We start from the raw sequence: 25,452 nt of genomic DNA, 5'->3' as shown, positions 1-25,452 counted from the left end.
AACGCGGCATATACGCGGCGTTAACGCGGCGCTATGTGCAAAAAACACACAAAAAACGCCTGCCGTTACTCTGTGTGAATACAGCCTAAGAGAGTCTTCTGATGAAAGACACTGAATACATACCGTAGATTGGAAAGCACCATGCAAACAGGATTTACAGGGAGATTCTTAATTCAAAGAATCTATAGTATTGTATATGCACTGACGCTACATAATACTTTTATATAACATATTCATAAGGGTTTATTCCTATCTCAGCCTTTCAGCTCTTCCTTTTGTGGTTAGGAGTTACAGAGTTCACTTAATGTGCCTGTACAAATCTGTTTTGATAACTCCCCTCAGGGGTCAGTAGGAGTTAGGCCTCTTGCAGATGACTGTGATCAATCTGTGTATTCCACGTATAGCACACGGACCCATTCATTTCTATGGGCCCGAACACATGACCATGAATTACACGGTCACGTGTGTGGGCTGCCAATCTGGGCCACAAAATATAAAACAGGTCCCATTCCTGTCCTATTTTGTGGCCCGTGCTTCCGTGGCTCCTATTCATTCAATTCACATCTGGCCAGAAGAACACGCTCATGTGCAAGCGGCCTTACAGAGAAAGGATAAGAAGCAACACAGTTATTGCAATCCCCTATAGGGGTGTTACAGAAATAAATAAAACTGTATAAAAAGAAAATTAAACATTTAAAAGAAAAAAAGTACAAGTAAAATTCTAATAATATATTAACGTCCCCTTCCCAGTATTTTTAATAATAAAACAAAAGAACACACATATTGACACACATATTGAGTATTACCACGTCCACAATGACCAGTGCAATACAACGCTAATGTTAATTTCCCAACAAGTTGAGACCAAAATTGAACTCTGTATTTCATTATACACACCATGTTTGGAGGCCAAAAAGCACCCCCAAAACACCATACCAAAAGAGAAGTTTGGAGGTGGGAACATCATAGTGTGGGGCTGTTTTTCAGCATACGGCACTGGAAAACTTCATATACTTGAAGGAAGAATGCATGGATAAAAAAATCTGCTGCCAAATACCAGGATGATGAAGAGGAAACCAGGGAGAACATGTGGCAAACAATGATCCCAAACATCTAGTCCAGGAAACTCAATTGGTTTCAGAGAAAGAAAATAAAGCTGCTATAAAGGCCCTGCGGATCACCTAACCTGAATCCAATAGAAAATCTATGGAAGGAACTAGAGCTCAAAGTTCATAGAAGGCCCACCGAATCTTTAGGATTTGAAGAGTGTCTGTATGGAATAATGGGCCAAAATCACACCTGAGCAATACATGCCACTAGTTTCTCCATACAGGAGGCGTCTTGAAGCTGTCATCAACAAAAGCTTTTGTACAACGTATTATCATTTCTCATTATTACACATAACTTAATTTATGGGCATATATGGTTGGATTTCCCTGTCTGTGTGGGTTGGATGGCTTGATATCAACATCTGGTGGGAATTTCATGTCAATAAGCAGCTTTAAAGGGGTTCTATCACTGGATTTTTGCTACTAATGCCTACAAGGTCCTTCTAAGTGGTGATTATGCAGAGCAGGGGCTGTAGCTCCCTGTGTCTATCATAGATCTCCATGTGCACAGTAGATCTATGCTATGATAGAAAAGGGGAGCTGCAGCCCCTGCTCTGCATAATAACTATTTAGAAGGACCTTGTAGTGACATCATCACAGGTCCTGTACCACTAGCAGGGAAGAAACAGTTGTGAGGCTGTGAATAGAAAGCAGGAGGAGGGACTTACATAGAAGAACCACAGAGGAGGGTGTGAACAAAGAATGACATGAGGGGTGAACGGGAACGCCCAGGGTGCATGGAAGGGCTCATTTACATAAACGTTTAAAAGGTAATTAATTAAAACGGGGGGGGGGTGTCTTTTAACAGACGATTAGCAGGATTTGAATAGCCTTGTTAAAGGCTATTCAGGCATATGTTTATCTAAAATAGTGTATATCCATTGATAGAACCCCTTTAAATGTATATTTACTCAGAAAATTGGTGACGTGTTCAATACTTATTGCACCCGCTGTATATCCAGACACACATATTAGTTTACACAATAAGGATGACCGATTTAACAGCAGACAACCTCCTTACCCATTTCCTCTTATTTCCTTCCCTGGACAGAAAATTGGTTTAGGACCAAAATAGTTCAGCCTGAATGTGTCAATAAAAGTTGCTTATTATACTCTGGACCTCTTTAGGCCAAGAATATAATAACTGGTGGACAGGGAAAGTGATAATGGAAAAAAGAGAGCAACCTATATGATCATCCAATTTATGGAAGATCAATAAAAACTGCACTTAACCTGAGTTAGCATAAAATGTCCTTTATTCAAAACACACTATAACACTAGTGTGTTATAGTGTGTTTTGAATAAAGGACATTTTATGATAACTCAGGTTAAGCGCAGTATTTATTGATCTTCCATAAATTGGATGATCATATAGGTTGCTCTCTTTTTTCCAGTATACGGTTCCCTATTGGTGAACTAGTCCAAACTGCAGCTCCTAAAAAACCTGTTTTTTCGAATCAATCCTAAGATCCAACGAAACAGATCAGCTCGGTGCCCCCCCCCCCTTTTTTACCAGCCTGATAATGTCACTCATTAAATGTGATTGGACCTTAGAGGTCACTTGCAGGACGACCTGACTGTAGCGCAAGGACAAGAGGCCCAGTCACTCGGTGCAAAGTAAGGAACACTTGTACTGTAAGAAAACATGAACACAGACTACACATTGCTTGTTTGTGAACTATAACTAAGGGGACATAAGACTGTATTTTAGCTTCAGCACCCCTACCCCAAAGATTAGGAATATAAATACAGTCAGCGTAGCCTTGGTCCATCCTTTCCAAGCCTTTATAATGCTGGTAAAAACAGAATAATACAAATGCAATCCGGAAGACATCAGAGCTTTTAATGTTAATAGTATTTTGCCAAATGTAAATTTAGTTTCCAAGAATATTACGCTGCAGGGTATGTGGACATAAGGCGCCACATGTTCAAAACTGGTATGAGCAGTGGACATGATCCTGGCATTATTGAGCTGCATATGAAATACAGCAGGGAGAATGACATACAATATGCAAACCAGACAAAACTGTCCTGAACTAAAGCTCGGTATTATTTCATATGAAAGAAACCCTTAGCACCATTCGAGGGGAAAGCATGTCATATTAGAAGTATTTCTGCTTGTAAAGCAGAGTTCTGAGCAGCTCATTCACTCGGAGATGTCAGCTCGCCAATACACGTCACCAACAAGTCAAAGGCTCAATCAATAGCAAAAGACGGGAATGGAAGCTCAACTATTATAGGAATTGTGTGAATGCATGGGCTGAAATCTAAAATGGAGATTGGTCCAGACCATAATGAGAAGTACTGTAGCTTGCTGGAATGCCTTGAGCATGGATACAAGAGGATATTTAGTTGGGCATGGTGACATACAGGTTTTGTATGGTGTCCTGCAGCTGGTCCTGAAGACACTACACACTTTTAGCTTGCCGAGCCTGATATCGCAGCCAGTCTCATAAACATTTGATTGGCAATAATAATCTGGTGAATGGGAAAGCCAAGGAAATGTTGCAATTTGAGAGAAACATTCCTGGATAACCTTTGCTGTTTGTGGGCGAGCAATCACCCTGCTAAAAGATGCCAGTTAGAAGAAATGCCATGAGAAGCAACACATGTGGCCGCCGAATGTCCTGCATATATGGAGCTGATTTGTTATTGCTCCTACTAGGGACTCACTGTCATATACCAGGGCTCCCAAGATCTTCACAGTAGTACTTGGGGTAGTGTGTTACTCCAGAGCAAAGGCAGGATTGAAGATCACAAGGCCACCATACTCAAACCTGACCAGCCTCAGATATGGTTTGTTGTTAAAGACTACACAGTTTCCATTCAGAGCAGTGCAGGTTTCTCATTCATGACGCCAATGTCATTGTCAATGACAGGGCACATAGGACAGAAGACACACATGTTATTCAAATCACCCCCCAATTCTTAGCCAACAAAATAAATAAAAACAAACAAATAGCCCATCCCATATCCAAAAATAAATGTTTTTTTTTAAGTTTTGGATTTGCAAAGGTGTTAGAATATGACAAACTATATATATTTGGTATCGCTGTGATCGCTCCAACCCAAAGAACATAAGGAACATATCTCTTACTGTACAGTGAATGATGTAAAACTAAAAAAAAAATAAAACCCTAAATTTCTTATTTCTACATGGAAGACAGTTATAGTAACCTTTTCCCTGCTATGGATGGGTTCATGCTACCAATTAATGTTCATTGCTTTCCTCCATCACAGGATGAAAGCAACAAACATTAAATGGTAGATGTAGACAGGGCCTCCTCCATCATGTGTCCATTTGCATTCATCCCAATGTAAAAATATGGCAGAAGCTTTCTTCCGCCATGTTTTTTTTTTTTTTTAACTTTTCTGACAAAAGAAAAAGTTGTGCATGCAGGACGGAAGACAAGGTCCGTCATGTCGTTTACATCAGAGTCAAATTTCGTCAGGTATGAACCGTCCTAGAACGGGACATGGATGCAGCTGTCAGGGGATAATCGATTTCACTCATTCATTCAAGCGTGTACTCACTTTACTCATGCTTCACATTAGCATAAATTACACCCAACACTGTCCATGATATACACACCCTAGACACTGCCACCAATACTAATTTCAATGCTTTTAGTAGGAATCCCGCACACAGATGCACATGTCTCTCTATACAGTAGATGGAAACAAACTTGAAAAAAGGTAATGGACCCAGAGCATACACGAATCACTATTAAATTGAATGTTTTATATGTATAATTTTATATATATACAGACAAGGTAAAATGAGCAAAACAGTTTGTAAAATAAAAGAAAGAAAAGACAGAAAAAAAAAATCTTGCGAATCAGAGTCCATTTGTTTCCACGGAGCTTGGAGGATCCCAGATGGGATGGCAACACTCAGTTTGTTACAGGATCCAAAAGGTGTGATCTGATTCTCCTCGATTCCACAGGTTTTGTAATGGTGGGCTCCTTCTCTCTTATGCCTGGCAAGCTTCTGGAATCAGCCATCTTTTACAGCCATACACCCTACATGGGTTGTAAGCTGACAATTTCAAAAGGTAAAGAACCAGTCACAGACTTAGGGTCAGAGGTGACAAAAGTAGATAACAATATACTTAGAAAGAAGACATCATCACAGATGTACACACACAAACACTACAATCCACTGATAATAAGTAGAAATAAGCCAACCAATGAGTGGCATGAATAAAGTAAAATGTCTACCAAAATACTTTAAAATTCATCATCAGTATGATCCACTGCCATAAATTTGGTACAACTTTTGAAAACTTGCCTGGACTAATTCACACGCCAATGTTTGCATTAGTGTTGGTAAGCCAAAACCAGAAGTGGTGACTATATGGAGATAAGGTTTAACCCCATGATTTTGACTCCGCACCTTCCAAATGCCATAACTTTTTCATTTTTCCATTCACAGAGTTATATCAGTGCTTAAAAGGGTTTTTTCTGGGCATAAAATGTTTTTTAAAAAAGATGTGTTAGAACTATTACTGAGTTAATAAATGCAACCATATACTTTTAGGAGTGTCTTGAATGATTTCTGGGTGTCTCTGGGAGCTCCTCGTATCTTCTGCCTTTGTTTACTAGGTTCAGCTTCCTGCTATATAACTTCTACAGTAGCTCCCTCTCATATCACTCCCCCCTCCCACAAACCCCCTCCCTGTCTCTCTAGCTATCCCGTCCACTACTAGCGCGTAACCACCCATTATTTACTTTCCTCTCTACCTTCCAGGCTTCCTGCGGGATGCACTATCCTTCTTTTCTTATTCTGCCGACGTGCACTATTGTCCCAGCACTACCCTGTCCTCTGCAGCATATGATCATCCTCTACTACACAGGCGTGGGAGCTGCACAGAAGAGGTGGATTATCGACTGCAGAGCACAGAGCAGTTCTGGGACTATAGCGTGCTGGCAGTCAGAAAAGAGGGAGGAGCTGTCCCGCAGGAAGGAAGATAGGCAAATATAACATGGAGCGGATGGGCAAGGAGGCGAGGGGGGGGGAGGTAACATTGCTGTTCAGTTTCTATAAATGGAAGAAATGGATTGTCACCGGATAACCAGAAAATGTGGGTAAATTATGGGTAAATATACATTTTTGATAAATTATGTTATTTAGAAAGTAGGCGGAGAGGGTATTTAGATTAGTGCAGGGATTAGTTTTTATCCTGGAAAACTCCTTTAATGTTTGCAGAGATACTGTACTTTGTAACGGTACTGCTTTACCCCAAGTGTTAGAAGGAGCGCTATCAGAGATCCTTCCTCCCAGCCACAGTCAGGCTGTATAATCAACATCAGGCTAAGTGAAGATCACTCCGCATAAAGAGCTAAATGATCCTGAAGTCTTTCTTTTTTCTTCCTAGTTGCCATGACTCTTAATATATTTTCTATCTTCCTATATATGCGGTCCGTATGCTTTTACAAAACAGCGTTTCAATTGCGTTTGTATTTCAATCGGGGGTCTCCATACGGACTCCTTCCGGACGGAACACAGAGGCAGATGTGAATAGGGCATAAGGGTTTTATTTATTTATTTTTTTAAGATATTCTCTGGACAGCCAAAATGACACCTGTCACTTGTATTCTATGGCTCAGTACAATTCCAGTAATGCCAAATTTATATATTGTTTTATGTTTTAACCCATTAAAAAAAATTCTAAAGTCTGAAAAAAAGAAAAAATTCTTGATTTCACCATATTCTGACACCCGTAACTTCTTTGTATTTCTGTGTACATAGATATATAAGTCTTTTTTTAAAAAAATTGCAAGGACAGTACTTTTTAGTTACCGTATTTTTCGGACTATAAGACGCACTTTTTTTCCTCCCAATACGGGAGGAAAATGTGTGTGCGTCTTATAGTCCGAATGCAGCGTGTGCAGCGTCTGTGTCCCGTCTGTGCGAATGAAAAGAAGAGCAGCACGGTGCCTGCCTGCTCTGCCCCTCCTTCCCTGTCTGTGTCGCGTGTTTGCAGGAGCGAGATATGAGAGGCAGGGAAGTAGGGGCGGGCCAGACAGGTGAAGGAAGCGTGGTTTCAAGCTTGCCGAGAAAACCACGCCTCCTTCTCCCGTCTGGCCCGCCCCTCCTTCACTGCCTCTCAGATCTGGCTCGTGCAATGAAGCCACACAGACAGGGAAGGAGGGGCGGGCCAAACGGGAGGAGGAGGCGTGGTTTTCTCGGCAAGCTTGAAACCACGCCTCCTTCACCCGTCTGGCCCGCCCCTACTTCCCTGCCTGTGTGGCTTCATTGCAAGGAGCCAGATCTGAGAGGCAGTGAAGGAGGGACGAGCCAGACGGGTGAAAGAGGTGTGTTTTCAAGTTTGCTTAGAAAACCACACCTCCTTCACCCGTCTGGCCCGCCCCTTTTTCTGTTCTTGCATAGCTTCACTGCAGGGTGTCTCTTTCCATCCATGGATGAGATTAGATAGACAGACAGACAGACAGACAGATAGATAGATAGATAGATAGATAGATAGATAGATAGATAGATGCAATATACTGTCCCTGAGTAACCCCAGCACATAGGCTGCATAGGGTGGGAACAATGGAGGGGGCTGCTCCAAGTACTACAAGTCCCAGCATCCTGTGCAACATGCAAACCTTATCCTACATCATGTAACGTGGAGGAGGGAAGTATATGGGGTGCAGAGAGACATATTAGAGATATTACATGGGTAGAAATAAGATAGATAGATAGATAGATAGATAGATAGATAGATAGATAGATAGATAGATTAGATAGATAGATATGTTCAAATCACCCCCATATCCCTAGAATACATATAAAACAAAAACATTACTGTGAAACACATACACATTTGGTATCCCTGTGTCCGAAAGCCCCCGGTTCTATTTACATTGGTGAAATATTATATTATTAGGTTATTAAATATTTCACCAATTTTTTTCCTTAAAATTTTTTTTCCCTATTTTCCTCCTCTAAAACCTTAGTGCGTCTTATGGTCCGGTGCGTCTTATAGTCCGAAAAATACGGTATATCACTTGGGGGAACTTCTGATGTTTTGATCAATTTTATATATTTGTAAACTAGGTGTTTTTGGACAAAGGGATATATAATGTGTTTATTTTTATTTCAAATCTAGGGAAATGGGAGTGATTTGAATTTTTAGGTTTTTTTTATATTTTAAAAAACTTTTTAATTTAGTTTAACTATTTTATTAGTATAAATCTGTGCTTTCTATAGTTTAAACAGACTTAGTAAATCTGCTAGCCTCCTTATCTACACTGTAGAAGTGGTGTGCTAGTTTTTGGAAATAACCAGAGAGGCAGTAACTTGGTCTGTATTTTTAATCCTTTAAGGCCGGGGCTCCACTTGACATAAATGCTGCAATTTACCCGTGATGGAAACATCACAGAAAAAAATCACGGTGTTTTACTGTCAGAGAAAAGTGGATGGGATTCTAGCGAATCCCATGCTCACTTTGTGGTAAAAACCAAACTGCGGACATAAAGCTATTTCTAAAACCACCACAGTTTTGGAAATCGAAGCATGTCAATTATACCTATGGAAACGCCGGCGGTTTCCCTGTAGGTATAATTGAAACAGAAACTTCTGCAAACTTTCTGTCTAAAGCGCTGCGGGAGGAGTCGTGATGTGCTGCTGCCGCCATTTTACCGCAGCACTTTTTTTGCTTTGGGACGCCACGTGGAGCCTTAGACTTACACAAAATCAATTATATGTACGTGATTAGATGTGAGGGACTGTATAGAGAGGGCTCAGTACAATACAGACAGCACTCACTCAGGGCTCATTATAATACTGCCAGTACCCAGGAGTAACAGTCTCAGTCGGTACAAGGAGTACACACACAGTAGTGATAGGCAAGAAAAATAACAAAAAAGTGCTGACGCGTTTCGGGGTATATAGCCCCCTTAGTCATAGCGCTATGACTAAGGGGGCTATATACCCCAAAACGTGTCAGCGTGTGTTTTAATGCACTTTTTCGTTATTTTTCTTGCCTATCAATACTGAGTGTGTACTCTTTGTACTTTTTAAAATGATGAATTAAACATGTAGTTTTATACAGAAGAAGAGAGCTGCAGAACTTTTTCTTTTTTGAAACCTTTCCAAGCCGAACAGCGTTCAGGTCCAAAGGCACGGTCTAGCACCTCGAAAAAATTTGAAACTCTACAAATGTGGTAAGCTACAGCCTACAATTTCTTTCTTTATTGTTTAATCTCAATCAGTGCCTACTAAAGGCTCCCAGGTTTGTCATAGAAGTCAATGGATTTTCCTATACACAATACATTAGTATTGCAGTGTACTGCATGAACAATCAGACCCCCTAGAGTTCAAGGTCCCCAGGGGGTCTGTTTTTACAACACTTTGCCTCTTACAAAAATTGAATAAAAATGCGTTTTGTTTTTTTTTTCAAATTCCACCTCATTCTGAATTCCAGCTTCCCAGTACATTGCACAGGATATTGAATGTTGCCGTTACAAAGTACAATTTGTTTTGCAAACCATAAGCCATCATGTGACTCTGAACTGAAAAATGAATGAAATTATGGTTCTTTGAGTGTGGGGAATGATAAAGGAAATGCTAAAACAAAAATTGGCTCAGTCCTGAAGAGGTTAAAAAGGAGGTGTAGTCATGAACAGAGACCAGTCACAACAGCGGCAACTCATTGGCCCCCAATGTATGGCTCCCAGGGTTCCAGTGAGAAGCCTTCAGGTTTATGTATCTATGGATATGCCAGTCATCCAAGTTCCTTCCATGTTATAAATCTGTCACAAGAAGAATTCCTGACACAACTGGCTAAGAGGAAGTCACTTTTCTTTCTATAAGGGAGCCTTCACACGGCGTTTACGCTCCGCTCATTCTGAACGTAAACTCGTTCAGAGTGAGTGGCGTATAAAACAGATCTCATTGACTTCAATGGGTGCCGGTATATGCACGCTACCCATTGAAATCAATGGGAGGCTTTTTTTTACATATTGCTTTCAATATGCTTTATTATGAAATAAGGCTTAGAACAGAAGTGATAACCATAAAGGTTGATTTATGTACATAATACAAAAACTTTCATTCACCAACACCCTCTACATAGCGAAGAATTGGATCTCGACCCACTAGATTTCTGGCATTACATCTTTCATAAATCTGAGCGGTGCCAAAGGGATTTGAGCGCTATAGATTAATTTGTTCAGTAATGGTATGAGATCACAAACCTTAGCAGACACATATATGATATATTTGAGAATTACTTGGACTGGAAGTTGGGATCTTTGGAGAACCTTTGAACAAAAACAGGGCAGAACAAGTCTGAAAATTTGGCTGCCTTGTGCACCTAGGAATCTACTATAGGCCTCTATAGTTGAGACATGTTTTCTAATCACATATAGCGCTAGGGTTCAATGCCAACGTTCAGCTTCCCATTCCTCTGGTCCACTTGGGGTCAGCCAAAACATCTCATGTGTCATAGGTTAGCCATCAGGGACTCACTAATGGGGTCCACCGGGTTTCCGCACAAAAAATACAGAGAGAAAAGTCCTGCTTTCCTGAAATGGGGAAGAGAATCCTTGGGTGCAGATGTGAAGATACCCTAAGAGGCCACTAGGCCACTAGGCCACTCTAAAGGTCACACTACATCTAGATTAAGCTACTTGCCTTGTACAGTTTACAGTATTTTGTCCCTAAAATGCCATATATCTGTCATAGAATTGACGCAGCTCACAAGCAGGTACAATTCAATAATTCAGTAGGCTGTGCACCAGTCAGCAGAATACAGAACACTGCCATTCCAATAACAGAAGTATATCTAGGAATTGTTGTTTATAACATCCCCTAATATACAAGCCTAGAACTTACAATCTATTGTATCCATGCCATTAAAAAGGAACTTTCACTCCCTGTGGAATTTGCATAAATCACATTGATTTCCAGTCATTCTTAATTCTTAACCGCACTTTTGCAGCAATAAATTGTACAGAAATCTCATGGTCACGTGAGTCATATGTAATAAACAGAGCTCGTAGTATGGGGTCCATCTACAACATGATAATACAGTATCGAGCCAATCTAAGGACGTGATAATGTCATATACAGTCCATTGCCGAACAGATTGGGACAGCATAGGGCTCACCTGCGAACAGGATAGCACAACATGAAAACCATCCATGAACATAATGATACAGTATAGGAACCATATCCCGGCATGATAAGGTATAGGGCCCATCCATGAACAAGATGGTACAGCATAGAGCGCATCCATAGGCATGATGATACAGTAGGGGCCCATACACAGGAATGATGATACAGTATAGGGCTCATACACAGGCATGATGATACAGTATAGGGCCCATCTACAGACATCATGATACAGTATGGGGCCCATACACAGGCATGATGATACAGTATAGGGCCCATACACAGGCATGATGATACAGTATAGGGCCCATCTACACACATGATGATACAGCATAGGGCCCATCTTTAGACATGATGATACAGTACAGGGCCCATACAAAGGCATAATGATACAGTATAGGGCCCATACACAGGCATAATGATACAGTATAGGGCCCATACATAGACATGATACAGCATAGGGCCCATCTACAGACATGATGGCATAGCATAGGGCCCATCTGTAGACATGATGATACAGTAGGGGGCCCATACACAGACCTGATGATACAGTATAGGGCCCATCTACAGACATGATGATACAGTTTAGGGCCCATACACAGACATGATGATACAGTGGGGGGTCCATACACAGGCATGATGATACAGTAGGGGGTCCACACATAGACATGATACAGCATAGGGCCCATCTACAGACATGATACAGCATAGGGCCCATACACAGACATGATGATACAGTGGGGGATCCATACACAGGCATGATGATACAGTAGGGGGTCCATACATAGACATGATACAGCATAGGGCCCATCTACAGACATGATACAGCATAGGGCCCATACACAGACATGATGGTACAGTATAGCACACATACACAGGCATGATGATACAGTATAGGACCTATCTACAGATAGGATGATACAGTATAGGGCCCATACACAGGCATGATGATACAGTATAGGGCCCATACATAGACATGATACAGCATAGGGCCCATCTACAGACATGATACAGCATAGGGCCCATACACAGACATGATGGTACAGTATAGCACACATACACAGGCATGATGATACAGTATAGGACCTATCTACAGATAGGATGATACAGTATAGGGCCCATACACAGGCATGATGATACAGTAGGGGGCCCATACATAGACATGATACAGCAGAGGGCCCATCTACAGACATGATGGTACAGTATAGCACACATACACAGACCAGATGATACAGTATAGGACCCATACACAGGCAAGATGATACAGTATAGGGCACATCTGTAGACATGATGATACAGGGGCCCATACATAGACATGATACAGCATAGGGCCCATCTACAGACATGATGGTACAGCATAGGGCCCATACACAGACATGATGGTACAGTATAGCACACATACACAGACCAGATGATACAGTATAGGACCCATCTATAGATATGATGATACAGTATAGGACCCATCTACAGACATGATGATACAGCGTGGGGCCCATACACAGACATGATGGCAGAGCGTATGGTTATCAGCATGGCACTCATTGCAGTGAAGCCTCCTCTCTGCAGTCCATACATATCCCAGCACACAGACTTCCCATCCATCCAGGATACTGAGGCAGTGTGTGACCCTGAGCTTCCACATATGACATTAGCCTGATATAGAAGTATGCAAGCAATCTGCACAAGGACTACAACTCCCAGCACCCCTTGCGGCAGAGCTTCAAATGGGTGAAACTTTATGGACTTCTGTGGCCCTGACAGCAACCTCCGGGCTACCTCCCTCTCCGCTGCGTCTTGCAGCTATTTGCCTGAGCAGACTAAATATCCAGAAATAGATACCGCAGCCCAAACGTGAGGCGTCACCCTTAAATTGGCATCTCCCAAAAATACAGGAAAGGAGCCACTTACCCCGAGGCTCACACACTGGTTCTCTTCAGATACTGGCAGCAGCCGACTCAACATCCATTTTCTAAGGTGCAAAATGTCAAGGTCCCCTCAGATGTGCATGATGGCTTCCGTGTCAGCAGATAATAATGTATTCTCTATCGGGCTCCCTGCTATGAGGCGGAAATGAATGTGCTGTGTTATTTATTAGCAAGCTCTCGCTGCATATGTACGGAGCAGAAGATGGAGGAGCAGTGAGAGCAGTGTGCACCTGCGGCATGCGCAGTACAGGCCCAGAGCGGCGCAATTAATCATTAGCTGCACGGCGAGTCCAGCAGTAGTGGCGGTGGCACAGTCAGCCCTGTCACCATCACAGCCAAGCTGCTCACATCCCGCCTGCACTCTCTATGGATGCTGGCTGAGCTCTGGATGACAGCTGTTCTGCTCCTCTGTCCTGGATGAGGGGGTGGGAGAGACAGACCTGTATGTGCTGGGGGGAGAAGCAGAGGATGCTCTCCTATAGTACAGCAGCAGCCATCCTCTTCATGTGTGGCCACTAGCCATACTGCCGAGTGTATAGTGTATGACGTGATATGAGGCGGAAATGAACGTAATGCGTTATTTATTAGCAGGCTCTCGCTGCATATGTACGGAGTATAAGATGGAGGAGCAGTGAGAGCAGTGTGCACCTCCCTCTTGGATCCCCGCCAGCACCAAGGAAACAAGCTAGATGGCTTCACAGTGAATGAAAGGAGGATGGTCTGGTCTCTTTACAAAGTGAATGCAGAAGGAAGGGGCTGTTTTCCTCACACCCTCTCCACATGTCTGAAAACAGCTTTCTTGGCACACTGAACTGGATGAGTAGCGTGTGGGATCTAGGACCAGGAACAAGGAGCAGCCAGCCGGTAAAAGCAGCTCAATAAGCTGCTGCATCAAAAGGTAAGGGAAAGGGCAAGCAAACTGGCTGGCCTCTCTGCTCAAAATTGAGCAAGGTACCAGTACAGGGATCCCTTCTGCTTACAACAGCCGGCGGTGGCCTCCACACCACTGGACCGGCTCAGTTACAGAGTCTCCAGAACCGGCTGGCTGGCGTCCTCCCCCGAAACTATAGAGATTTTCTGCTCGTAAATGGGGGAAATGCAATAGTTTTTTTTTTTCAGCCTAATTTGTACCCGGGAGAGGAAAGATTATACATGTGGTGTATGGAGAGGAGCAGCTGCAATGCAGCCTAACACATATGTACTTGGTTTTGCAGCGCTTGCTAAGTCAGTGATAGTAGCAAGTTTTGCAGTAAAGTTGTAGCACAGTCTGCTAGTTCCCTGCTGTGTCACATGTTTCTATAGTATAGCTCACCCCCCTCCCCTGCGCCTCTCAGTTAACGTCTTTGTTCAGACTGTGGTTGAGGGTGTATTAGAAGCTTGCTGTACTGTGCAGGCAGGGAGATTCCATTGCCTTTAATATTAGGTAAATATGCATGCACCTGCAATGTACCTCACGCTTTAATTGTAATATTTACAGGCCAAAGATCCTAATTCCCTTCCACATGCTGTATCTAGAACCTGTAGTAAAGCTGTTACATGTTATTGCTTCGGGTTTGGTTATCAGCAGCTTTCATTGTTACAATGCAAAGGCTGAAAGGTGCGAAAGACCGTAACATATACCCCATAACCTTGTTCATTTCCAGTCACTGAGCCATGTGAGAGGTTAAGGTTTGTGGGACAAATTGATCCTCAAAATGGTACCATTTATTATTCTGCACATTGCAGGCCTTCCAACCGTCCCGGATTCTGTGCGACATTCCTGGATTCGGGGCCCTATCCCACAGTCCCGGTCGATGGAAGTTATGTTCCGGTTTCCACTCATCGGCATCCGGGCCCAGAAGCTGTAGATGCAATGTGATGACGTCACTCACATCACACCTACAACTCCGTGACTGAGACTGCAGACAGAGCTGTGGGGGATCGAGGAAAGGTGAGTATAAGTGGGGGGTTTTATGTTAAACATAGAGGGGGAACATGAGGGGCCATGAAACTGGGGGCAGAAATGAAAGGGGGGACATGAAAAAAAGTCTACTATTAAATATCAAGTTTAAAAAAAAAAAAAAAAAAAAAACAACACAGTCTCACATTGCAGAACCAAGTTGGTTTCACATAGCTGGAGAATATCAGGACAAGACTAGCAGGATTGGCTAATTTTATTGTCGTGCTGGATACTTTGCATTGTGTACAATAATTATGATTTTATGTGTCCCTAAGGTCCTGGATATTACAACCTCAATAAGTGGCAGTAGCCTAGCATGAGAGAGGCGACCATCAGAGGCAAAGTCACCACCGGAGCCATGGAAAGGGAACAGCAAGAGTGTTACCGGGGGGAGAGTACTTATTATATAGTATACATATTTTACCGAGGGGAGAGTACTTATTATATAGTATACATAGCAATAATAATGATAGGCACCTTTTCAAAAAAAGTTGATATTTTAATTGTAACATCTAAGGCAGTCAGAGGTCGGGCTAACTGGAGGCAATGACAGATTTGTTGGCCCGGACATCCCATTGATCCCAAGAATTCATTCCGAAGTTATGAGTCATTTTCATTGGTATCCAGGTTGCACAGAAAGGTCGCTGTTCCTGCTGCTAGGGTGGGGTCAGACCTCGTTGTAGGCTTATACCGAGCTCTGGTGGCATATGGCAGGACCTTGTCCCCATTTCAGCGATGAAGAAGACTACTGACGTTTTACCCTGGAGGAACATCCAAAGCGTGCCCACCTGGAGGGGACACACCCACCATCGGTCGCCAGAAGGGGGGTAATCAGGTCTCTGCTTATGTCTTTATATATGTGTATTTATATCTATATGTTTAGATATATATGTAATAAAGCTGTGGCCGACCCCACTTTATCCACAAGTTTGGACTCTAATAATGCTATTGTTATACGCGGGCAAGGTGGAGGGGAAACGGTTTGTTTGTAAGAAAGTCTAGAACAGCCGGCCTTGTATGTGTGCTGGGGAAAGAAGCAGAGGATGCTCTCCTATAGTACAGCAGCAGCCATCTTCTTCATGTGTGGCCACTAGCCATACTGCCGAGTGTATAGTGTCTGACGTGATATATGAATTATAGTCACCCATTATGGAAAACAGGATGTGGCGTCCAGCTCTGTTCACTCTGATGTTTCCATCTTTCTCACACATCTGCAATAATGTAATGTACTGCACTGTTCTGTTCTGAAAAAATATAAATCTGCTGGACCTAATGAGATTTGGCAATATCCATTACACAACATATCCATTGTTTACCCTTGTATTAATGTAAGCCATGACAGCAGTGTGAACAGAGTCTTATTTGCACTTTAGGATACAATCATAGTCGGAGTCTTTGGCACGGAGTCAGTTTAAAATTGCAGATGAAAAATTCCACAAGCACAATTTTTTTTGTCCAGCGTAGTGACAGTGAATACCCAACAGACTCCATTAGACTCCATGAGATTGGGATCCGTTTTTGGCATTAGATTCATTAGGCGGATCTATTGTAATGTTTTGTACTCAATTGATACAAGTGTGAAAGCAGCATTAGAGCTCATTCACACATCAAAAAATTAAGAGGCGTTTGAGGCGGTCTTCTGCCTCAAATTCCTCTCCATTTTTCGTCCCTGGATCTCCCATAGCTTTTCTCGCTGACTAAGCTTAGATGAATGGGGCCATTCAGCGGGGCTATTCACATTGCAGGTTCTGTGACTTATCAGTTGAGGAATCTGCAGTAAGAACGAGAAGGATGTTTTTTTTGTTTTTTTTTTGTTTGTTTTTTTCAGTCTGTGCCTCAAAATCAACTGTAAATTCCTGTGTGAACATAACCTTATAGTTAGCACCTCTATAATGGTGGTGTAGAGGCCACTCCCATGACATTTTGATCTGTTTAGTAGATTGGTTTTACAAATGCAAAAATAGACCCTAAAAATGGAGACAAAATGCAGTAACAATGATACAATTTATTTATATACTGTCAACATATTCCACAGCATTTTACAAATCGTAGGGCTAAAGTTCAGACATTACAGCAGTGATGGCAAACCTATGGCACACATCACAGGTGACATGACAAGACATTTTACGTGTCACACATAGGCAGATACTTATTGTGTTATTGCAATAAGCACCTGCCAATGCTTTTTACTCACCAGTCTTCAATCTTGTCCTGGCCGCTCCCCATGGTCTCCTCTAGTCGGCGCTACACTGACGTCACAAAGTTGAAGAACACTGGAACGCTAGGTACAGCATCCCAAGTGTTCTTTAGCGTTGGCTACTGTGCACCCTGGAGGTGGCAGCAGTAGGTGACAGTTGAGTGAAAAGCATCGGCCACTACTCTGTATGTAGGAGTCATAAAATGTGTCGGGACCATAAATAGGGGTATCATATGCTGTGTGTGGGGTACAAAAAGAGGGACATATGCTGTGTAGGGGCCATAAAAAGGGGTCATATATTGTGGGGGCCATAAGTAAGGGGTCATATACTGTGGGGGTGGCATAAAAAGCAGGATCATATTCTGTGGGGGTCAAAATTATGGAGTTATATACCATTTGAGGGCATAAAAAAAGATGTGTGGTGGACTAAAAAAAGGGGGGGTCATATACTGTGGTGGGGTCTAAAAAAAATGCAGGTCATATATCGTGTGATTCACCAGAAAAAGGGGGTCGTATACTGTGTGATGGGCCAGAAAAAAGGGGTCATATACCATGTGATGGACTAGAAATACATATATAAAAAATATTTACTAGTGCAACAAATATCACAAAATTATGGATATTTCTACATGTGACACAGCACCCAAATTAACCTAGGGTTTTTTTTTACATCAAAGCATTATAAGTCAATTCACACAATGGGACAGAGGGCTCTTTTTTGCAAGAGTTTATAATCAATGAGGTAGAGATGGTAGCACAAGAGGTAGCAGGGGCGGCATAGGAGGTAGCATTGTAGATTCAGTAGTCAAGTCATTCTGGTGATAAAGATTATTTTAATTACACATATAAATAAAGCTGTGTGAGCTATCACCAGCCAGTGCTATGTTTGATCACCTCCCCTGGGCCTTCAATTATTATACTCTGGGATCTGCTATGGGACATTATACTGTGTTGCGGGGAACACTATAGGACATTTTATTGTATGTGTGTGTGTGGGGGGGGGGGGGGCACTGTAGGACATTATAGTGTGTCTAAATTGGGCATTATACCGTATGGGGACCAGCAAATACAGTGCTATGCCATATGGTGTTGGGGGACCCATGAGAGGTGAATAGCATTGGTTTTTATGATTGATCATCTTCCATGGGCCTTTGCTTATTATACTCTGGGGTCTGAAGAGACCCAAAGTATAATAATAGTTCATGAGCCCCCAAAATTTTGGGTTCTGACAACATTTACACTATACACCATAGGGACCACTGTGGGAGGACCACTATGGAACATTATATTGTGCGGATGGGCCACTGTGGGACATTATATTTGGTGAAGAGGCCACTGTGGAACATTGTAGTGTGTGTAACTTGAGCTTTATACCATGTGGAGCCAGGAAAGGGGGCCACTTTGCTTTTAAACCTCTGCCTGTGGGGTTATGCAGGAGTGTGAACAATGGAAGGTTAGTTTTAGGGATTATAAACTGCGGGAAGATTCAAATTACAAATTGTGAAAGACCTGTCTGAAGAGATGCGTATTTAAGTTTCTCTTGAAGCTGTAGAAGTTGTGAGTTAATCTGATTATACGGGGTAGAACATTCCAGAGAAGTGGTGCAACTCGGGAGAAGTCTTGGTTACAGGAATGAGAGTTTCTGATAATAGAGGATGTTAGTCTTAGGTCATTGACTAAACGGAAGGCACGGGTTGCTTGACAGAGATGAGGCAGGAAATAGAGAGAGGTGCAGCATTATGAGGAAACGTATACTTATTTTTGTAAACACAATTTTCACAGCTATTTTTTCTGTAATGTGTGGATGAGATTAATAAACTGTCATTCACTTTGCTGGTACTGTAAAAAACAGAGTTTTTTCCACATCAGCCAGAAACGCTGCATTTCTGCAATGTAGGAACTTAGCCTAAGGTGACATGCACACAAGCTAATATGTGCGTGTAGCTTGGCTGTGATTAAATGTACATGGATTACATTTGAGTGCTGCCAGTGCCTCCATGGCCCCATTCACTGACTGCCTTTTGTGACTGCCTTCTGTCACAAAAATCAAAACTTAGCCTACACACCCGGCCTAAGACCCCATGTACACAACCAAGTGTGCAGCCCAAGGGAGGTTCCGATGCTTTATTCTGTGGAATATGTTCTTTTCAGCTCTGTGACAACAGAGAAGAACACCCCCACTGAAATCAATGGAAGGAACTCAGATGCCATTTCAGTGCCTTCCGTTAATAAATAGGTTGTATGCATGAGGCCTTAGGATTCATGTACATGTGCATAATTGGTGTGCTCTCCATGTTTTTTACAGCTAGCCCACTGACCCATTATATTCTAATGGGTGTAACTGGTGTATTATGATGCATGGACTCACTGAAGTAAATTAATGTGTCCATGCAGGTACAGGTGTAACACGGATATATTCATGTTGTCTTATTTCATACTCTACTAGGGAAGTGTCTGCATACTGGGCTGAAAAAAAGTCTTGCCTAGACCAATTTGTAGGGCAAGTACCTGATCTAATCCTAACACTTTTAGGCTCATATGTATTATGTGCTTGTTGTGTTTTTTAGCTCACTGATTTCCTATGGCCTAATATACATGCCCGTGTATTATCTGGGGTCCATGAAGTAGGCTATGAATTGGAAATAAATGTTTCCGTGGGGGTCATGGACTATACATGGATATCATCCATGTGTCTTGCTATTTTCCCACGGACCCTCTGATGCGTATGTTCACGTGTCTTTACCCTTAGATGTTATGTCTAGAGATGAGTGAGTAATATTCGATCGAGTAGATATTCGATCGAATACTGCGGTATTCGAAATACTCGTACTCGGTTGAATACCGCGTGGTAAACTCAGTAAAAAAGTAAAAATTCGATTCCCCTCCCACCTTCCCTGGTGCTTTTTTTTACACCAATAACTATGCAGGGGAGGTGGGACAGGAACTAGGACAATGTAGGCATTTAAAAAAATGTATATAGTAGAGATGAGCATGTAGTGAAATATTCGAAATTCGATTTGAGTAGACCTCAATATTCGACTATTCGATCGAATACTACTCGCTCATCTTTAGTTGTGTCTAATTATGATTTTGCTTTTGGCTGTAAGGTATTGTCTGTGGCTGTCCCTCCCTGCGAGGGTTAATTCCTATATTATTCTTCCTGCTAGTGCTGTAGTGGAGGTGCAGGAAAAAGATGAAGAATAATCTTACTGGATATCAGATTTTCCAGTAACCTTCATAACAAGAGGTCTTTTTTTCCACCCCTGACTTTCTCTGGTGATGGTATTTATAGTTTTGAAGGCTCTGAGACTCTGAAATATATTATTAGAGAAGGTATAAGGAGGTGACTATTTGCGCTCCTCTAGTTGTTTTCTGTCCCATAGGAGGCGTGGGAATCCTCCTGGTAGTGCTGTTGTGGAGTTTACTGGAAAATCCAATTACCAGTAAGAGTAATCTTCTTTTATTTTTTTGCCCGCTAGCTATACTTTATTACTACAAAGGGAATGTTCCACCAATATATGTTACCACATATTGTTTAAATAAACATAACTTACTGATTGATGGACCATGGGACCCACTGACAAGCATGAAAATGGTTCTCCCATGTCCCCTAGTATGGATATAGAGACTGTTAAGTATATGTGCTGCTGCTCTATTCATTTGAATGGGACTGCCACTGATAGCCAAGTTCTGTACTTGGCATCTCTTATAGAGGTGAATTGAGCAGGTGTATGCAGTACACCTGTGTGGAACAAGGGACCCCCATTCTTAGAATTAGTGAGGGTTTTTAGTGGCCAGACCTACACCAAACACATATTATTTCTCCTGTCTTGCTCTGACATTACATTTGTTTAGTGTGTATTGGGTTAGAGTGACGACAATGGGTCAAACTTTTTTAATCTGGTTACAAGGCCCATTAGTCTGTGCTCATTGTGGACTACGGGGCCTCCCTATAAGCTGTGGGTCCCAGCACATGCCCGGGTTTAGCGAGTGTTGGCGCTGGCATTGAGCAGCACAGCGGATGAGATTTCTACAATTATTGTGCTACAACTAAAACCTTGACAGTTGTAAACTCACAAAATGTCGATTATAGTTGCTCATATTACCCAAGGTTTTCAACCGATGCAATGCATAGGGTTATAGCTGCAGAAGATTTACATCCATTCCAGCCATATGGTCATGTTTTCTAAGAGGGCATCATTGATTAAAATAAAAGTGAGGCCATGTACACTGTAACTAGCAGGGTCTCCCATACCTATTTACACTTCTGTCCAAGGGTTATGATGATACTGAAAAATCTTTGTGAGATTTAAATAAAAATGCAATATAAAGACAATCATCTACAGCATTGGCTTGACTGTCCCTTTTCTGTTTAGCAGTACCTCAATATTTTGGACAAGATTGACTCCACTCCTTAAAGGGGCTCTATCATTGGGAAAAGTCATTTTTAACTAAGCATATACATGCATAGGCTTTAGAAAGGCTATTCCACACATACATTTTGTATGTGTATCGCCTCAGTAGTTTTTAAATAAGTCAATTTTTATTCATATGCTAATTAGCCTCCACCATGCACCGGAAGTGTCTGTGATCACCGTCTGCCATTCTCTATGTGTTTGAGATCAGGAGGCGAGTCATCAGCAGTAGCAGCCTCTCTGCTCACACACATAGAGAATAGCAGAGTGTGCACACAGACACTTTTGGAGTGTACGTTGGAGGCTAATTAGCATGTGTATAAAAACGGGCTCATTCAAAAACTACTGAGGCAATTAGCATACAAAAGGTAGGTGCGGATTAGCCTTTCTAAAGGCTATGCAAGTATGTGCTTAGTTAAAGGGGTATTCCCATAACTCGTGTTCTGCAGCCTGAAGGCTCTGTGCTCTCTTCACTTCCTGGATTTCTCGGCACATTGGTGGGTGGGGTTTCACTTGCTCTGCTATCTGCTATGCATTACCACAGTAGGGCGCTGATGTAGAAACTGATGTAGCAGAGCTGGATTTGCATTACATACAGAGGTAAGGGAATCCTTATCTCAGCCCTTATCAGCCAAATTCAATTAAACCGGCTGATAAGTGGAAAAACTGAAGATAGACAGCACAGTAATCCCGGAGCTCTCACCTCCCCCTCCCCTATCTGAGGAGCTCCGTTGCTTGTCAGCCCCTCCCTCCACCCCCCCCCCCCACCCCCCACCCCCCCGAGAGCAGGCAGCTACATCACTTGGGAAATGACAAGATAAGCGCAGTGGCTGTAGAAACGCAGTGTCAACAATGAAGTGAATAAATTAAGATAGCGGCCAAACAAAGCAGTTTTGATAAAGCAATGTATTTAGGAAAAGTCTTAAATCCACATAAACTAGCAGTATAGATAGGATGCTTTTCATGGGACAACCCCTTTAAAAATGACTTTTCCCAATAATAGAGCCTCTTTAACCACTTCTTGTTCTGAAAGAGGTGAATAGAAAAAAAGCATTTCTACACATACAGGGGCCACATTTAATGTACTGTAGTTGCAGCTGTGTACTTTTGTACAACAAAAAATGTACAAAAATTTTGCCACGCACTACATAGAAATAACAGTTTATCAGGTTTATGGAAATGTTTCAATTCCAAATTTGACAATGCTTAAATGTTATTGTGTTGAAATTAACAGTACAGGGGCCACACGGTGGCTCAGTGGTTAGCACTGCAGCCTTGCAGCGCTGGGGTCCTGGTGTTCAAATCCCACAAGGGCAAAAAACCATCTGCAATGAGTTTGTATGTTCTCCCTGTGTTTGCATGGATTTCCATCCCATATTCCAAAAAGACATACTGATAGGGAAAAATGTACATTGTGACCTCTATGTGGGCTCACAATCTACATTAAAAAAAAAAAAGAAAGAAAGAAATTAACAGTACAAGAATTGACATTTTATTGGATGTATCACAGAAAAAAAACCTCTTTGATGTAGAAATATGGAACACTTTTTTCAAGATGGCCTCCAATGCACCAAAAAGTAAAAGCATGCTCCAGAATTCACAGAAACTTAGAGATGCCCATAAAATGCCCACTATAGGCAGATTTTTCTGTGCAGACACAATACAAGGCAAATACTAAACAGTATGTAAAAATGTCAAAAAGGTAGACAAGTAAATAAGAAATTAGACATTGTAAAAAAAAGACACTTTTGCAAACTGTGACTTTTGAACAACAGCCCAAGATCAAGGACCAATTAAAGGGAACTTATCACATGAAAAATAATGTTCATCCTGCAGGTAGCACACTATATAGCAGAAGGAACGGAGCAGACCTTATTGGGGAAAAATTCTGTATAACATGTTATTAATAGAGATAGTGAAATATTTGATATTCGTTTTGAGTAGAGCCTCAATATTTGACTACTCGATCGAATATCGAATCCCATTATTGTCTATGGAGAAAAATGCTCATTTCAGGGAAAACCACTATTCGACTAAAGGAGAGTCACCAAGTCCATGAGTAGCAGGAGGAGAGTGTTTAGGAGGAGCGCTGTGCAGTTAAAGCGCATGGACCCCATTATAGTCTATGGGGTCCGTGCACTTTAACTGCACAGCACTTGCAGTTGTGCTGATATTCCATTCAGGGGGGTCCTCCTGCGGACTCCTTCCAGACGGGAGGCAATCACTAATGTGAACCGGCCCTTACTCGTCCTGCAGAATCAGCATTGATTGGCCGAATGCTATACACTGTATAGCATTCGGCCAATCAATGCTGGTTCTGCAGCAGGCTCGTCCTTGCTAGTCGGGAGAGCTGGCAGCTTGCGTTTATGTGGGAGCTGACTTTTTCTCATAGAAATGTATTGACCGGCGTTGATTGGCCGAACGCTATACAGTGTACAGCGTTTGGCCAATCAATGCTGATTCTGCCGGAGGCTCGTCTGTGAAGAGGCGGAGTCTAAGATCAGACCACAATGGAGACTGCTGTCGTCCGATCTTAGACTCCGCCTCTTCACAGACGAGCCTCTAGCAGAACCAGCATTGATTACAGTGTATAGCATTCGGCAAATCATCGCTGGTTCTGAATCGAATCTTTACTGCAAATAGCGATAGTATTCGAACGAGTACGAGTATTTCGAATACCGTAGTATTCGTTCGAATACCTACTCGATCAAAAACTACTCACTCATCTCTAGTTATTAATCTATTTAAATCTCTGTTTTCTGTGTTGGGAAGACAGGAAGGTGGTCCTATATGTGATTGACAGACTCCCCTCTATGACTGTGTATATAGTGTTACTGATAGGACCGCCTCCTTGAACTCTCAGCTTAAAAATAGTAGAGATTAAATAAGTAAATGAGCAGGTACAGTATACCAAAGCTTTTTCCAGCAAAACTATATATCAATCTGGCCTGCTTTATTACAGGCCAGGTACAGACTGATCAGCATTTTCCTTCTGGCAGGTTCCCTTTAATTGCAAACTGGTAACTCACAGATTCTACAATGGGTTATGTGTAAGGGAAATATAAAGGAGTCTACACGTATCACTCTGTAAAAATGCAGATTTATGTAAATTTATAAAGAAGTTTTTGTTTTCACAGGAGGTGTACAAATGGGAGCAGAATGTGAAAAGATAGGGAAGATAAACTTGTAGCACCCAAGGCAGTCTTGCGGGTGCTGGCATTGATGGTATATGGCCTCATATATTCCTCCAAGACTGCAATGATTGATTTGGTAAGGTGTATTTAGTATGCCTCAGGATGTACAGCTGTTGCTAAATTCTGCTAGAGCTGTGTAATATGCCTGCCGAACAGCACTGGCAAATTGGTGCCAACCATAACAGCAACCTTACCCACTTCCCATGAAGGATTCCTTCACAGGTAATACAAATTATTTATAGGAAGAGTCTGGATTAGTAATAAACCAATCTTTCCTCCTTATAGGTAGGATAGATGAGGTTGATGATAGAAATCTTCAGGGGGTATATAAGCTGGAAAACTGTTTATCAGCTTAATATGACTGCTTGTCTCTATTTTTGACTCTGGCCTCTCGTGCACGATATTCAATTTTTACATGGCTATACAGTCCCCCTCTCTTACCATGCTGTCTCCAATGAAGAGCTTATCCAGTAAAGCAGATAAAGGGGGTATTGTAGCGTAATATGTGTGTACAGTGTGGGAATGAATTGGGAAGTCCGTGTTATTATGT

At 42.1% G+C, this 25,452-nt stretch overlaps 1 protein-coding gene across 2 annotated transcripts in view; it reads right to left on the bottom strand.

Annotated features, from left to right (window-relative positions):
• The window catches only part of GLRB (glycine receptor beta), a 71,314-nt gene extending 57,658 nt beyond the window's left edge, over positions 1-13,656 (bottom strand). For both annotated transcript variants that reach the window (XM_075257548.1, XM_075257558.1), the window contains exon 1: positions 13,141-13,656. The gene's annotated coding sequence lies outside the window, so the exon portion shown is untranslated. The remainder of the gene's footprint in view (positions 1-13,140) is intronic.
• Between the last annotated feature and the right edge of the window lie 11,796 nt (positions 13,657-25,452).

The sequence above is a fragment of the Leptodactylus fuscus genome, chromosome 1 (genome assembly GCF_031893055.1).
Source record: "Leptodactylus fuscus isolate aLepFus1 chromosome 1, aLepFus1.hap2, whole genome shotgun sequence".
Classification (NCBI taxonomy): Eukaryota; Metazoa; Chordata; class Amphibia; order Anura; family Leptodactylidae; genus Leptodactylus; species Leptodactylus fuscus.
This window is presented reverse-complemented; position numbering and strand designations above follow the sequence as displayed.